The sequence below is a fragment of the Triticum urartu genome, chromosome 4A (genome assembly GCF_056163025.1).
Source record: "Triticum urartu cultivar PI428250 chromosome 4A, HENAU_Tu73, whole genome shotgun sequence".
In the NCBI taxonomy this organism is placed as follows: domain Eukaryota; kingdom Viridiplantae; phylum Streptophyta; class Magnoliopsida; order Poales; family Poaceae; genus Triticum; species Triticum urartu.
In genome coordinates this window covers 521,340,645-521,353,155 of record NC_141876.1, presented here as the reverse complement: position 1 = coordinate 521,353,155, position 12,511 = coordinate 521,340,645, and positions in this window count along the sequence as shown.

Sequence of the window (12,511 nt, the reverse complement as noted above, 5' to 3'; positions counted from 1 at the left end):
GGAGGGGATGCAGATCCGGGGTGGCGAAGGACGGCGTAGCAGTTACAGCTCCGGTGCGGTGGAGGGTGGCGAGGTTGGAGCGGCAGCGGTGAGGCATAGGACAGCGTGGTAGAACTGGCTCGAGTACGGATGGCTCGGCCTCGGCTTCAACTACTAGCCGTGGAGGGTGTTGTGGTTGAGGTTGCGGTGGACGACGACGTCGGGGTATCGGCTCCGGCGTGATGGAGGACGGCGGTTGATGGGTGGGATGGGGTCGCGGACGGAGGACGCCGGGGGTTCGCAGCTGGTGGACAGGTAGTTTTTGCACCCATGGAGTATGAATGGGGAATCGGACGGGTGGGCGGGGGGAGGGGGGAGAACCATGTTTTGGTCTGGGACGTGCTTGTTTTTGGATTTTTTGAACAGAAGATGGGACACACTTATTTGAAATTTGGGGAAAGTACAAACTTTGCCCCCCTCTTAAATTTCGGACCTACTGTGGGCCTGGGGTAGGATGGTAATCCTAGGTGTCCCAATTAGTGTGCGGGAGTGATTTCGGCCGTGCACATGTGTGCTTAGGCAGCCATTGTGTATGAATGTTTTTCGGAGGCGGTTGTGTGGCGTCTAGATGAAGCTACAAACCTACCCCGGTTTTGACCTTTGGACGACGAGCCGGTAGGTTTCACAGGTCGGTGTTATTAGAAAAGTAATTTCCTTGTACTACCAAACATTGGTCTCACGCGGTTTCGGGCAAGTAGAGGCTCTTTTGGCGCTTCATTCGAAATTTTGAAACACAAGCATTCATGTTTATAGTACTTTTTAACTTTGAGGATTGACCTAAATAGACAACGTTAAATTTGACCTTGTATGTTTGAAAACCTTATTAAATTATCGGCTTCTTTTTGGAATTTTGACACTTGAAAATCCTATAACTACGATTATTTTGGAATGGAGGAGCTAAATTTGAATCTATTTTGTACACGACTATATATGCTATTGTACAAAATCAGAGCAAAGATTGGTGCCCCCATAATTTTGATATGATTTACAAATGCCATGATATCAAATTCAAATAATTGAATGGACTTCATGTTGAATTCGATTTTTTTAAATCACCTTAAGTTGAATTCAAATGTATGCTGGTTCATAGGTAGCTATTTATAATGTTCATTGTGTAACTTTCGTATGTATAATGTCCTTTACACACATAACATGAACTATACTCATGTTTATATTCGATTGCTAAAGCGATGCATTGTCTGGAGTTCAAAATACTAAGTATGTGGATAAATTGTGTCGAATAGTAACATAGACATGCTCAAATTCGATAGAATCTAGATGTCTGATGGATTAATGACCGTTCCTTAAGCGAATTGCAAATATCATGATCCCATCCTAATATTTGGATCCAATTTATATCTTTAATCAATGTGTACAACAATCTTTTACGTGTAGTTTCACTCTCCATCGGTGGTCTCTCACACATGCTCACACACTCTCTCCCCGAGGTGTCTTTCTCGCGCACATGCTCTCGATATAACCCTCCCTCTCGTAACCATTTACGACTGTTTTCACTAACCTTTATCACAAGAACTCTTCCTCTCGCAATCATACACAAGCACAATCCCCATCGACCATTTCTATATACATAGACCTGCCTACGTGTCTCCTGTACGCACATCATCTTTAGGCATGTCTCTCACGCATTGTCTCACACCTCTCTTCCTAATCGACGAGTATGATTCTAGCAGAGCATTTTGTAGGATGCCCCTTAAAGTTAGGTTGGATGAATAGTAATATCAGAGATAAAGGGGTTACCTTAGTCCAAGATCCTAGGGTTACAAATCCTAGCTAGCTTTGTCAGTGGACACAGAGTCCTTCACAATTATGCTATCTTTGTCTTGTACGACTAGTCATCCATGGGTCTCCCTAAATGCGTCACGGGCCGACCATTGTGGTGCTGGATGGAACCGAACGACGGGCCTCACCTCGACCCACCAGACCTCACACCATCACACACCCTCTGCCCCCACATCTCGTTATCTTCTCACACCAACACATACCAACAAAGACACCACACACACAAAAATATTCTCCTGGTGCCTCTATCCATTCCCCCTTACATATACACACTCAAGGGAATCTCTCTCCGTGATGTTATATTCGTCTCTCTCTCTAGAACACTCTCATTTCTCGTGCTATCTCTCCCACGCCCCCCGCCCCCCGCCGGCCCCTCTATCCATTCCTCTCTCGAATATGTAATACACACACATACCTCTCTAGGCCCTGCCAAATGCATCCATTACATATTCAAACATGTTACATCACGTACCAAATTGATCTAGAAAGCCCTCTCTTGATGTTTATTTTTCATAAAACATTCCTTTTGAATAAAGTGTGGCCAAAAAATTATTTTATAATTTCTACATATATACAACATTACAAAGTTATATGGAGGAGTATGAACGCTAATTTGCATTGCACGGTGCCCATAATGATATTTATTTCGCACTGTGAATTTGTATATTTTTATACTATATATAAAGTTAGCCATAATAAAGAGAAACGAAGAGCATCTCTCTCTCCATCACATACCCCCCTCTACGCCCCTTTCACATACGCACACAAACTATCTCCAGGTCCTCTAAAAGTAAGCCCCCAGCACATTCATGCATGTTTCATCTTTCTCTCACGATATATACAGTGACGATCATTGTATTTGAAGCGAAAGCACGATCCGTACATTGGACTTCAGAATCCACTCATTACGGTCACCATTTACGTTTTGTGGTTATTATACAGTCACGGGCTCACCATACAACTCTGTATTTTCTCAAGACACGACTAGTTGACCAGTTAAAAGCTCCACGTGGCACCTCTAGTGTTGCATCACATTATCTCACTACCATCGAGCCCACCTGTCGGCTTGTATCTACTCTACATCTACACTCTTATAAAAAATAAAATACACTCTTATAAAAAAGAGAGTTGGTGATGATGGTGTGCCTTCCATCCTGCAATATAGGCCGTCCGATTTATATTTGACGGATAGGAAAGAAACTATGACAATTTTGCAAAAAGGTACCCACACGCCTCTCCACATTTGCAAACAAGGCCTTCCCTTGTTCATGCTTTTCTCTCACATGAAAAACTAGTCATACAAATGCATCTTGATGTTACGTGCGACGCACAGGCATCTTGCTAGTAAGAATGAAAACAAACAAGAAAAAAAATATTGGACGGTGGTTCGAAGTCATGACCGCGGGCACAATGGACAAGGTGGCCTTGTATTGGTATGCCGAGCCGTCTGTTTTAACACACACGAGCTGGTGTGGTGATTATACACACACGCACGCATGCACACAAACTGCATGCACACAACACTCGCACGAGCAGATGAAGCCACGCACGCACGCACCACTCACACATACACATGCAACCGCGCACGCACGCAACACTCACACGCACACATGCACACATGCATGCACACACCAGTACACCACACGACCAACACACACTCTCACGGTCAAGTGCTCAACCTACACGTGCATGCGCACACATCAGGCCCTGACAGACACATACACAACCAGGTGATTCCCGCGCATGGGTTGGAGTCTTGTCGCGTATGCGTAAATTTTTGTTTATCTGACCTTTTCCCTATGCGAACTGACAGGTGGGACCCACAAGGAACGTGGTCAATTTAACTAGTCAACATGGTGCCACGCAGACTATTTGGCCAGTCAACAGAGTGCAATCCGATGCTGAACCGTGAGCAAGTGACCGTATAATGACCGCAAAACGTATATAGTGACTATAATCAGCTTATTCTGAAGTTCGGTGAATGTATTACGCTTTTCTCTCCGTAGGCCCTCCAAAACTACATCTCTACACGTTCTCGCATGTTACATAATAATTCATATGTGTTTTTAGTTTTACTAGATATCATATTGTTACTTAATTATTCAGTTTGCATACATTAAAATTGCCTTTGAAATATATGGCCAGTATTATATACCGCGCAGGAAAATTCTTGCCCTTTCCTGTTTAACGGGTTTGTATCGATGGATCGTGCGAAACAGCAAAACTATAGTACTATGCAGTACAAGTGACATTTCACTGGGCCGTCGTGTCGTGTATTCCTATGCTGTAAGAGTGGAGTGCTCGCTTTCATAAATCTTCTAGTCCCTTTCGCCGACATGTGGGACATCAAGCTACCGGGTCCACGTGCCATATGAGAATACAATGCAGAGCAGCCGGGGTGAAGCACCCAGTCATGGCGCCGGTGTAGTAATGAGAAATGAGGCGTCAAATCACAAAGCTTCACCTTTCCCGCAGTTAAGTTGGAGGGACGAAGTAATAATGCTAAAAAAATAAGTTGGAGGGACGAAGCAACCATCATTTCACACATTGCTGAATCCGCTTCTCCCTCATCTTCTTCAAGTTAACGACATGTTGCTTCTGTCGTTGTTCTGCCTCATGTGAGACGCAGATCGGCCTGGTAAAGCACTGACACGTGGGACCGCATGTTAGCAAACTGCTAGGACAACGTCCTGTAAAAATAAGAAACCTCCCCCGGCATCCGCGTGGTAAAATCACCTACTTTTTACTTATCTTGATTCTATAATTTTTTAGATCAATATAATTGAGATTTGTATAGATAGCACACAGGAGCAAAACCAAGTGGTACGGTTAAGGGCATCCACAATGTCTAGCCAAATGTGAAAATAGCTTTTCGTATCATGGGAACCATTGTGGACGGTGTTGCCAAAGACAAAAGGATGGAACCGAAGATCCTTGATTGATTGATTGATTGAAGGAATAGAAAAATTCAACGTCTCTCCTCTTTCTCCCGTGCTTGGACGCATGTACAGTATAGAGCACAGAGTCTACTCCCCTGTCCCTTCTATCACAAATCACAAAGCTGTGAGGCGTCAAATCACAAAGCACGGACGAAACAACCATCATTTCACTCTTCGCTCACTCCGCTTCTCCATCGTCTTCTTCGAGAAACCATCTCACCGCACTAAGCAGGATGGACAATGCTATCATGTACAAATAGTACTATACATTTACGCGTCCTTTGGTTCAACGGACTTCCTGGATGCGAATCAGGCGGTTGTCTCGGCTTGCAGGCCACACTTGTGAACGACTTACCGTGGTCTCCCTCAATGGTGTTCTCTGTCGAACGCACTTTACCAAACCACAATGTTCGAGATATCGGCGACGACACCACAATGGGGAAGGAAGTCAAATATAGTTGCTACCTCCATTTTTTTGTACACAAGGCCAGTATATCAAAATTACAATTTGCAAAAGGCCACTAACACTAATCGAGGCAAAACTGATGGGGTTTGCCTCGTACTAGCAACCAAGGACATTAATATCCCCTGCATGCATGCGGAAGTGAGAAGGTTGGTTTGCATGGTGCTGCATTAATCAAGTGATGAGGCGTGAGATGGTTAGATCTTTGGGCTTTGGAGAAAAAAATATGCATTAATTGACACGTGAAACGAGGATTTGTATCGATTAATCCCGCGAAGGAAAACCCCGCCTTTCTTTTTTAACACTAGTACTCCTAGTACGTAGTACGTACTTATCCTGTTTGGGTCTAGGCCTTGCATTGCCATACTTCTCCACACATTTTTGCCAAGCTTGCCTAAAGTTTTCAAAATGAAAAGGAGGTACACTTGCGCACGACTGTCGCGGTCGCACCGCACCCTCCCATGGTCGCTCCTGCACGCCGCGGTCGCACCGCACCCTCACACAGTCGCTCCTGCACGCCGCAAACGCAACCAAGGGAACGCACCCTCACTATCACGTGCTGTCGCATGTGAACAGACCAAACTCAGCCATCCTACCGCTAACACATAATTTTTGTTGGGGAGTATCCGTACGGCCCGTGCGGTGGTCTGTTGGGGAAGAAGAAGAGGTGAGAAAGAAGGGTTAGGAGATGTAGGATATTCATCGAACCGCCTGAAATGGTAGACTGACCAAAGTCAGGCGATTTTCATAACAATATATGTTTTTACACATCAAAAGAACCATAAAAACAACAACATAAAGCAAAACTATCACTGCTCTCGGAACGAGACGACCTCGTCGTCTTTGTCTGCCGGCGCGAACCAGCCGTAGCTGCCGACGTGTGTCTCCGCACCATGGTTGTCCTGGGCCTCCAGCTACTCGTTCACGTGGAGCGTGCGGGCGCTCTGCATGGACGAGAGCACCGCCCTGTTCAAGTTGAGGACGTCCGGTTCCGCCAGCAGGAGGGCCTCAATGCCAGCGGCATCTGCGCGCTCCGCGTTGAGTCGAGCCTCCGCCGCCCAGTTCAAATCCAGGATGTCCGGTTCTGCCTGCATGAGGGCCTTGATGAGAGCGGCATCCGCGCACTCCGCGTCGAGTTGACCCTCTGCCGCCCGGTTCAAGTCCAGGACGTCCGGTTCCGCCTGCAGGAGGGCCTTGATGGCAGCGGCATCCACGCGCTCCGCCTCAAGTTGAGCCTCCGCCGGCCGGTTCACCTCCACGACATCCGGTTCCGCCTGCAGGAGAGCCTCGATGGCAGCGTCATGCGCGCGCTCCGCGTCGAGTTGAGCCTCTGCCTCCCGGTCCTCCTTTAGTATCGCCAGGTTGAACCGCTGGTCCGCCTGCACCATGGGGGACTCAGACGCGGGCACGAAGTCGATGTCCATCGTCTCATACCCATCGGGGGCCTTCTGCGCCGCGACCTCCGCCATGAACATTGGATCGGCTTCCTCCTCATAGCTTGGCTCCAGAGAACTCGGGGATTGTCCCACTTCAAAGCTAGCTTGGGAACGGAGGTCTGTGGCACCGACCGTCGCCGTGACTTCTGTGCGGCGCTCCGGCATCAACATCTTGTAGTACGTGATCTTACGGTGCACCATGGCTTTCCGGTGAACTAGGGGACACTTGATGCTGGCTAGGGGATTGAAAGGTGGGGAAAGGGGCTGAAGATTAGGTGCGGTTTTAGGGCAGTGGCTGGCATAGGCCGAGCAGCGAAGGTTCTGGTGTGAATAGTGGTTCTGGAGACGACTGGTCAATTAGTTTTGACTATACATCGCTCTTGTCGCGTTCACGTTGCAGCCCGGCACGCTGGACCCTCCATGTCGCTCACCGAATTGAATGCGCTTCGTCTTGCGTTTTCGCTCGCTTGTGGGACTGCAGTTGAGAGCAAACCGACATCCATCCCCCTCCCCCGCTCGCATCATTTATACTACCACAACCTCCGTTTTATGCGGAGTAAATAAAAACAGAGGGAGTATACTACAGATGAGGATCCCCTGACGTGGACGAACCCATTGAGTAACTGACATGCAGGGCCTAGCAAGCATGGGGTCCACTAGTAAGTGCCTGAAAGGGAGGATAAGGTAGGGATACCTACCTTAGAGGATCCACTTCCACTACTACTCCCTCCTTCCATTTACAATACAGGGCCTAATGCATTTTTCGAGGCTAACTTTGACCACATGTTATTGTAATAATATATGACTTGCAACTTACACAAAGTATACGGTCAAATTCGTATGTGAAAGGAGCTTCCAATGATATAATTTTCACATTATACATCTCATGTACAATTAATCTTGCCAATAGTCAAATGCAGTTTTGAAAAACGCATTAGAGCATGGTTAATAATTTCGCCAGTCGATGGCTATAAGGAACTGACAGGTCATCTATAGCCATTATCTATTATATGCACTTATACAGTAGTGTGGGCTATAAGGTTGGCTATTTCCCGCAAAAAAATTACAAGGTTGGCTATTGTATTAGTACTTTTTCCGTCTCTTTCTTCATATTTATTGCATTTAAATAGGAATGCGTATATAGCTAGGCTCTTGCATGAGAGCTCACTCCCCTTACTTTTTCACATCTCTCTCCTCCACATAGGCCCTATATAATTGGAAGGAGGGAGTACTACTATGAGCACTGCATACTCTACTACAGATGTTGTCAGTACTCCACTAGTACTATTGGACAGGGAGCTTAAAAAAGTTACTATTGGACTGGCTATACATGGAGAAATCCTAGTAGGAAGAGCATGCGTGAGAACAAGCACATTCACGTGGTTGAAAACGAATTGGAAACCATCTCAAGTACAAATCTACGAGTACATACGAATCTAACAATATTGATTGGGCGTTGTTGAATGTTGATACTTTTTTTTATCAAAGTAGAGATACTTTGACTACACATAAAACTTATATGTAAACTAGAAAGGATAGGAGGGAGTATATTGTACGTTCAAAAACGAAATGAACATTGAATAACCTTTATATATGATTTGCGGATACTATGATTACCGGCTCAAAATTTTAAATCCGCCTTAGGTATCACACATGCCCCCACTCGTTCTCTCTCGATTTCATCTCAAGGTCCTGAGATCGATTGAAAGAGGACTAGGATGGGTACATACGTTCGTTTCGCTAATGAACGTACAATATACTCCCTCTGATCCCCACAGACCCCCCCCCCCCCGCGGGTCATTTCTATCATAGAATTAGACCAAACCTTTATCTCCTTGCATGGCACGCAATTGATCTCTGAACATCAATCGATCTCGTCAACATGTGTCGGTGCATGAACCAAATGTGATGTCAAAACTAAGGCACGAATTGACACGTAGGGGAGGCAAAGTGAAACTTCAAACGAACCGTTTGTTTGTATGCATGTCAGACAAATTACAAAACATTGGAAATACAAGCATGGTCTAGGCCCACATGCGAATGATACTCGGCGGAATGTGCAAATGAGGTATGCGGGGGGATGGACTCGACCGGAGGGCGACATGATCGATGGAGAAGAGGGTTGGAGAGGAATGAGAAATAAGCAAACGCCACATGATTATCCTTGAATGGCTCAAATAAAAAATAAGTTGTCTCTCTTGGCCTACATAGTGAAAGGCCTAATGCACAACGCGGAGCACTGACGCTCAAATACTGCCGGGAAAACAGGGAAACCAACATGTGGGGCACACCTGTCGGGACGACGTAACGCAGACTAGTCCAATGGAGGAGCTGGCCCACGACCTCCTCGCCACCGGCAACCGTTCATGTGGGTCATGCGGGCCAACAACGTGGCACAGCTCCATCACCTCCTCTGGACACGGCGACCGCGGTGAGCGACACGCTCATCGTCGCTAGACACGGTCGGTTTCAGTGTGCCGAGGGTGGTGTTAGTGTTGTGGCACGACCAACAGTATGGTTGGTTTGTGCCCAAGGTTACCCCGTCAAAGCATTGGGTAGCCAAAATTTTGGTTGAGGTTTTGGTTGCCCATGATTTGGCCCACATTGGCAAGAAAAATGAACTAGAGTTGTCTAGAGTTCATTGGCATGCCAAAAATTGGCAACCATCCAAACAAAGACCAATCTTTGGGTCGTGACCGAAATCTTGGTAAGGTGCACTTTGGCCACAATCCAAACACACCCCAACACCCAGCTGGTAGAGGATGCATGGGGCACCAGGACGCTTCCGCAGAGTGGTGTAGCGCGACCAACTGCATCCTCGGGACCTGAGACCATGCCGGGTCGTCTTGCTTTTTCAATGACATGCGTCGATCGCATGTGAGCAAAGGGCATCTCCAACATTGCCACGACCGTAGCTGACTACCCCTGGCACACCAAAAACCCTCGTCCCTCGCGCCGTCGCGTGGTGCGTTCCCAGCCGGCGCAAGCCGCCCGCATTCATGTCGTCCATCCGTATGCCTTCGTTAAGAGGCTCGGTGCCCGAGGAACCAACTCCGGTGACTTAATGACGGACTAGGACACTTGGCCTCACTGGAATGCGCTACTTAAAGCGGCAATGCCTAGCTAACCTCCACCCCATAGTGCATCGTCCTCCTACCTGGCACCACATCTGCCATGACCGCAAGCGCGAACGCTCTGCGAGAGAGCTTCTCTTTGGGGATGAAGCTCGAGGTCGCAGCCCTCGCTCAAGTCGCCTCTCACGACGCAATAGTGGCGTAGCCGGACGCGGACGCGACTGCACAAGCGGTGGCCATGCTGGCGGCAAACGACGGGAGCACTGTCATCCATGCATCCTACTTGCCGCCGTCCAACATCCGGCACTGCCGAGGTCGGGGACTCCTCCGAGGATGAGTAGGGCATGGGAGGCGGCAGGGCATGGTGTGCCAACTGGCCGGTCCGTATCCCGTGTTCTACTCTTCCTTGCCGGAGACCACACCTTCACTTGACGGGTCTTGAACCCCACCACCCACTGGTAGAAAAAGGCCCTGTTGTCCCGGTTTGTAAGGGCCTTTTGTCCCGGTTCCTGAACCGGGACTAAAGGGTCGGTACTAATGCCCTGCCCCTTTAGTCCCGGTTCAATCCAGAACCGGGACTGATGGGCCTCCACGTGGCCTATGCGCGGAGCCCAGGCATGAGACCCTTTGGTCCCGGTTGGTGGCACCAACCGGGACTAATAGGCATCCATGCGTTAGCATTTCTGTGGCTGGGGTTTTTGTTTTTTTTGAAAGGGGGGGGGTGGTTTGGGGGTTTTGGGGGGTTAATTTAGGTGTTTCATATATTGTGTTAGCTAGCTATAATTAATAGAGAGAAGTGTCCTCTCTTATGTCTGTGCTTGGTCGATGCTACGTACTATACATACATATAGAGAGGACTAGACACGCTAGCTAGCTAGTAAGCAAACGAAGGAAACAGAAGATCGTCAGGAATATATATGCATACAGAGAGAAGTGATATTGACCACCTCTCCTTCTCCGAGAGATTGGTCGAACAACAAGTTCTCGTATATCTATCCGACACTACCAGCTACATATATACAATAATTATCTCTTACAAATATAATCATACAGACTCATGGTCCACATAGTATTCTCCGTCTTCAGCGTTCACGTGGTCAAGAAAGAATGCCGCCAATTCCTCTTGAATTGCTCGCATGCGAGCTGGTGCTAGGAGTTCATCCTGCTTCCGAAACATCTAATTTGAAGAAGGGGGTCAATACATATATATATGAATGAATGAAACTCAACACAAATGATGGTAATAAAATAAAATTGTGAATGTTGTTATTTACATACTTCATATTGTTCGTCAATGTAGCCCCGCTCACAGGTCGTGTGGCGGATGGACTAGAAAACGTAGTATCCACAGAAATCATTCCCTTTTTCCTGCCACAACCACTTTACAAGAAATAGAGGTCAATCAAACTGATAAGCAAGAATGCCAAATCAATAGGAGATGCGCGGAACATGCTACTATAGTACTTACTTTCGGGTGTCTAAATTGCAGCTTCTTCGGGAGTCCTGGAGCTTTTTTGGAGAATTTTTTCCAAACCCTGCCAGACAAAGAAAACAATTACTTGATATATCAGGAAATGAACAAAGTTGCTGATATGGTGGATAATGATCGATTTAACTTACTTCTCGAGCATTTGAGTCATGTCCGCATAGTCCTGGGGGTCTTTTCGTTTTGAGTCTAAGACAGTTACTAGTCCCTGCTCAAGCTTAATCTCTAGGAGAATATAGTGGTAACTGCACACACATGCATAACTCATCAATTACATTACTATAACCTTGACTAATATATATATAAGGGAAACCGAATACGCACAAGATAGTAACACTCACTTGAAGTTGTAAGGAAAGAGTATTATATCTTTGTTTTCATTTATTACCAACGATCGTAGCAAGTTGGCATCGGTATCTGTGGCATGAAATTTAACCTGAGTTTCATCTATGAGATATTTGTTAATGAACCCAATATCACCGACTTGTCTTTTCTTTAATTCGGCGATCTTCAATCTGCATAATATAGTGAGGATGATTATAAATACATGCAATGAAAGAGCTGACCTATAGAGAGACTTAATGACAGAAGTAGTACTACTTACAGACAGTAGAAGGTTACCGTTGTTTTATCGAGGGCCAATTGATTGAAAAACCGAAAGAACTCCTCAAATGGAACAGGCAACAGTTCAATTCCAATGAGGTCATGCTCCTTTTTAACTTTCACATACAAAGTACTCCTCCCCCCAGAGTCTCTGCAGATTTTCAAGTACCAATCATGCAATCTTCGCATCATCGTTGATAGAGATCTTTCATCTTTGACAAGAGGCTTCCCGTACTCGTATCTTTGTATCTGCACCTCCATGGGTTCATAATGTACATCGTCGGGCAGGTAATCGGCAAGATTGCTATAACTGGGAACCATCCTCGGATCATTAGCGACGTTGTCGCTAGGCACCTTGAGCGGGGGGCACGATTGCTTCGCTTGTTCGCCGAGCTGGGCAATTTGTTTACCAGCTCGTCGTTCTTTCAGCCTTTGATCACTGACAGTACTTCCCGACCGCTCCGCTTCGGCAAATTCCTTTCCAATAATGTGCTCATAGTTTCCTTTCGGCGGAGACTTGGGTGGTTTTGTCAAGGCAGCCAGAGTGCGCTTCGCTTTCACCGGATCTACCTTCTCCTCCGGAAGTGGATGTCTCTTTGCTTTCAACCCTTCAAACCAGTCATCCACTTCGGTTCGTGCGATTTCGGCGTTCTCCTCCGGGGTCCTCTCGT